Here is a 6,000-nt window from a genome sequence, read left to right as displayed (position 1 = left end):
TCCTGCCTTCCAGCCAATGACTGCTGGGATAGGCTCCAGCACCCCCACCCGCACCACTGAGGGAGAAGCGGCTTAGACAATATGTGTTTGTGTGTGCTCATTAGAGCATTTTTCTGTAGTGTCCTAAAAATATCTGTTGTTTAAATTAAACAATTATATATGTAGCAAGGTGCTATTGAACTGTAATACAGAATGAATTAAGTAAATCAAAGGGGTACACCAAGCTTCTAACTAGGCTCGGGAAAAGGAGGGTTTTGAGCAGCGACACAACAAACACAGAGGTGAAATTTATAATGGTGTATTCAAGAATTGACATTTATCAGCAACCATAGTAGACATTTGAAGAAAATAACAAAAGGGAAGCATTGAACTTTAGTCTTTTTTTTCTTTTTTTCCTATGTGCACGTTAAGTTCAATTTATCAAAAAATTGGTCCGTATATACAAGTGTGTGTGTGAGGGTGTGTGAATGTCCAGCTGGAAAAAAAAACTTGCGCGTCCATGGATATCTTGGTCTCTCTCTCTCTCTCTCTCTCTCTCTCTCTCTCTCTCTCTCTCTCTATATATATATATATATATATATATATATATATATATATATAGAGAGAGAGAGAGAGAGAGAGAGAGACCAAGATATCCACGGACGCGCAAGTTTTTTTATATATATATATATATTCCTGCAGCTGCAGGAATATATATATATATATAAAAAAACTTGCGCGTCCGTGGATATCTTGGTCTCTCTCTCTCTCTCTCTCTCTCTCTCTCTCTCTCTATATATATATATATATATATATATATATATATATATATATATATAGAGAGAGAGAGAGAGAGACCAAGATATCCACGGACGCGCAAGTTTTTTTATATATATATATATATATTCCTGCAGCTGCCTGTAGAGCTGCTGCACTGGAGGTCACGATCACGTGGTTCACTGGCTCGCCATCTCTCCTTCAATCTTGTAAAACTTTAACCATGAAAAAAAAACAGTCTGCATAATGCAGAAAACCTTGTTAAATATCAATCCCATACTGAAACACTATGAAATACTGCTCCAGATACAATACTTCGTGATAACACAAATACAAAGGCTCATACTAATGTATCTGGAAACTCCATGTCTTTAGGAACTTATTAACTAGCCTTACAATGTCATACAAAACAAAACTCCTTACTGAAAAGAATTACAGATAAGCGCAATTAAATTATTCTACATTTGAACGTCTAAGGAAACAACACAAAAGAAAGCTTAGCCGCGTTAGCCTACATGCTAATCGGAAACAATTAGCTCCAGTATCAGCATAAAACATCACTGATGCGGCTAAATAAACTTTAGTCTCCTTCCGACTGTTTTTTATAGTTACACACCTTTAAGATTCATCATATTTCTTAGGATATAACTCATTTTCAGCATGTTTAACTCTTAATGTAGCATCATGAGCTAACTGGCTTAAAAGAAGTTCGGCAAATAAGCTGGAATACTATGACTTTCTCTGCTAAGAGTTCTTTGGTGGTTCCTATCTTGTGTAGTTAGTTGCAATTTGAAGCGTCTTGCACCAGGGAGAAAAAGGGAGGGGGGGGTCTTCTCATCTCACTGAGCAGTAGGTACTGTTATAACACTGAATTTAACCCCGTAGTGTACAGTTAAATTTAGGAGGGCTACATACGGTTGTTATACATACTTATTATCTAATGCCTTGATTGGCATTAGCCAATGAATACCCAGTGACATATGTAAAATGTTCCATTATTTAATATATTTTTTGACCCAAAACCACAATTTGGGATTTGTACATTTATTTAAAGAGAACATTCGAGCTATCAGTTGATACGAATATTATCTTTGTGTTTCATGTATTATACTTGAGAAACATATACAACCCCAATTCCAATGAAGTTGGGACATTGTGGAAAAATAGAATATGATGATTTGCGAATCCTTTTCAATCTATATTCAGTTGAATACACTACAAAGACAAGATATTTAATGTTCAAATGGATAAAATTTATTGCTTTTTGCAAATATAAACTTATTTTGAATTTGATGCCTGCAACAGATTCCAAAGAAGTTGGGACAGGGGCATGTTTATCACTGTGTTACATCACCTATCCTTTTACCAACACTCCATAAGTGTTTGGGAACTGAGGACACTAATTGTTGAAGTTTTGTAGGTGGAATTCTTTCCCATTCTTGCTTGATGTACAACTTCAGTTGCCTAACAATCTGGGGTCTCTGTTGTCGTATTTTGCACTTCATAATGCGCCACACATTTTCAATGGGAGACAGGTCTGGACTGCAGGCAGGCCAGTCTAGTACCCACACTCTTTTACTACAAAGCCACACTGTTGTAATACGTGCAGAATGTGGCTTGGCATTGTCTTGCTGAAATACGCAGGGACGTCCCTGAAAAAGACGTTGCCTGGCTGGCAGCATATGTTGCTCCAAAACCTGTATGTACCTTTCAGCATTAATGGTGCCTTCATAGATGTGCAAGTTACCCATGCCATGGGCACTAATACACCCCCATACCATCAGAGATGCTGGCTTTTGAACTTTGTGCTGATAACCATCCTTTTCCTCTTTGGCCCAGAGGACACAACGTCCATGATTTCCAAAAACAATTTGAAATGTGGACTCGTCAAACCACAGGACACTTTTCCACTTTGAATCAGTCCATCTCAGATGAGCTCGGGCCCATGGGTGGTGTTGATATATGGCTTTCACTTTGGATGGCAGAGTTTTAACTTGCACTTGTAGATGGAGAGACGAACTGTGTTCATTGACAATGGTTTTCTGAAGTGTTCCTGATGTGATAATATCCGTTACAGAATGATGTCAGTTTTGCAGTGCTGTCTGAGGGATCGAAGGTCATCTGCCAGGTTTTCTGCCTTGCCGCTTACTTGCAGAGATTTCTCCGGATTCTCTGAATCTTTTGATGATATTATGGACTGTAGATGATGAAATCCCTAAATTCCTTGCAATTGCATGTTGAGAAACGTTGCTCTTAAACTGTTGGACTATTTGCTCACGCAGTTTTTCACAAAGTGGTGAACGAGTGAGCCTTTCAGGGATGCTCCCTTTATACCCAATCATGACACCTGTTTCCAATTAACCTGTTCACCTGTGGAATGTTCCAAACAGGTGTTTTTTGAGCATTCCTCAACTTTCCCAGTCTTTTGTTGCCCCTGTCCCAACTTCTTCGGAACGTGTTACAGGCATCAAATTCAAAATGAGTGAATTTTTGCAAAAACAATAAAGTTTATCTGTTTGAACTTGTTTAAATGTCTTGTCTTTGTACTGTATTCAATTGAATATAGTTTGAAAAGGATTCGCAAATCATCGTATTCTGTTTTTATTTATGTTTTACACAACGTCCCAAATTCATTGGAATTGGGGTTGTACATTTTTAAATGTTAACTGTCATTTTAAGGCTCTGACAAGACTCAACATCATGGACTGATGAAAAACAGGAAGATAGAGTTGAAGAACGTTGAGTTCAGCAAACTATAAAAACATTTTTATGCAGTTAATTAAAAGTCTATAAATAGTCTGAATATGCTCACTGTTGCTCCATAATTAGAAATTTTGAATTGTGAAATTTTCTCACTACTAAATATTCCACAGTCAACTGTCAGTGGTATTATAACAAAGTCGAAGTGATTGGGAATGACAGCAACAAAGCCACAAAGTGATAAGCCACATAAAATGACTGAGCGGGGTCGGTGGATGCTGAGGCAAAAAGTGCGCAGAACTCATCAGTCAATCGCTACAGACCTCCAAACTTCATGTGGCCTTTAGATTAGCTCAAGAACAGCATAGAGAGCTTCATGGAATGAGTTTCCATGGCCAAGCAGCTGCATCCAAGCCTTACATCACCAAGCACAATGCAAAGCGGCAAATGCAGTGGTGTAAAGCACGTCACCAGTGGAGCAGTGGAGACATGTTCTCTGGAGTGATGAATTCTCCGTCTGGCAAGCCGATGGATGAGTCTGGGTTTGGCGGGTGTCTCATGTATATATATATATATATATATATATATATATATATATATATATATATATTTGAGTAAGAGCGCACTGTGAGCTGCTACCGTGTACTACAACTTTACGACACTGTATTGCTTTAAGGCGCTAGACTGCTTTACGGTAGATAAAAAGAACGCAAGCTCACGTGCTCAGTGCACCGTGTGTTATGCCCATGCCATGCCAGCCTTGTTACTATTGTTCTGCTAAATAAAAACACTTTATAGAATTAAACCATCACTTGATCATTCTACAGTGGGTGCCAGGAGAACGGTACTTGTCTGACTGCATTGTGCCAAGTGTAAAGTTTGGTGGAGGGAGCATTATGGTGTGGGGTTGTTTTCAGAAGTTGAGCTCGGACCCTTAGTTCCACTGAAAGGAACTCTTAATGCTTCAGCAGACCAAGAGATTTTGTACAATTTCATGCTCCCAACTTTGTGGGAACAGTGAGTTTGGTGTGGAAGAACTTGGCTGGCCTGCTCAGAGTGCAGTGTGTTTGTGTGTGTGTGTGTGTGTGTGTGTGTGTGTGTGTGTGTGTGTGTGTGTGTGTATGTATATATATGTATCTGTTGCAGTCATCTACAAACAAACCAAGGTCAACGCTACAATGGAAAGAGCTGTGAAAAAGACTGAATAGAAATAAAGTAACAATAACTGTGTAAATGTTGTCATGAAAAAAAAATCATGTTTTTTTCATGTGTATTTATTTATTACTGGTTATATTATTAAAACAGTTCAAGACAAGACAAATTTCATCAGTTTCTAGTTTTGTGGTCATGACATTAATGCAGTAATTTCTTCATATGTGCTAAAACTATACAGCTCTATTTCAAAGTCTATAAATCGGTGATGTAGAACTGGACCATTGGATTGCTATACTTCAAACTGTATTACATTAACATTACAAATTTTCATCAAAAATAGATGACCAAGAGTCATCCTTCATTCTTAGTCCAGTCAACGACAGTCCTCTATAAGTGGCAAATCTGTGGATTACACATAAAACATTAAAATGTTCCTATTTGTTCATACTATATTACTATAAATGTGTTAGAATTTTTTTTTTTCTAATGGATTTTACTTTATTTTGACCTTTGTATAAGCTGTTATGTGAACTCATTAGCTATCGCCTTGATTTGCTTATAGCACCCCATCACATATGCTCCATTGTTTAGCATTATTTTTGACCCAAAACTAAATTTAATCTAATCTAATTTAAATTACAGTTTTCAATTAATACCTATTATCTTTGTGTTGCATGTATTATGCCTGAAAAATACATGATGTTTTTAAATGTTGACTGTTATTCCAGGGGTATGAGGAGACTCAACATCAGGGATTGATCTAAGCATGGCTTGCCATACTTGGAGGAAACACAGTGCTTCTCATAAAATTTCAAAGTGTCTTTACTACAAAATATCCAAAAACAAAATATCCAAAAATCTCATTTCTTTATCCTGTAATCATTAATAAAATTACAAAAAACACCACTACACAAAGAGTTTTAAGTCTGCTTAAAACAAAGGTGCAGATTTTATACTTGATTTTAATAAGTATTCAGTGCAACCATAAGCTGCATTAAAAAAACACTGGTACCGGTGTATCATTTGAGTCCTATATCAGTAACAACTCTAACACTGCATTCACACACACACACACACACACACACACACACACATCTTCTAAGCCACTTCTCCTTTTGGGTCGCGGGGGTGCTGGAGCGAAAGGCAGGATACACCCTAGACAGGTCCTTCGCAGGGTAGACAGACAGACAGATACATTCACTCACACACTCACACTTAGGGGAAATTTAGCATGTCTTAACAGCCTGACTGCATGTCTTTGGACTGTGGGAGGAAACCAGAGAACCCGGAGGAAACCCACGCAGACACAGGGAGAACATTCAAACTCCACACATAGAGGACCATGGTCGCCCAGCCGGTGACTACACTGCATTCATTACTATATAAATA

The sequence above is a fragment of the Pygocentrus nattereri genome, chromosome 18, assembly GCF_015220715.1.
Source record: "Pygocentrus nattereri isolate fPygNat1 chromosome 18, fPygNat1.pri, whole genome shotgun sequence".
NCBI classification, from domain to species: domain Eukaryota; kingdom Metazoa; phylum Chordata; class Actinopteri; order Characiformes; family Serrasalmidae; genus Pygocentrus; species Pygocentrus nattereri.
Note: the sequence above shows the minus strand (reverse complement) of the source record.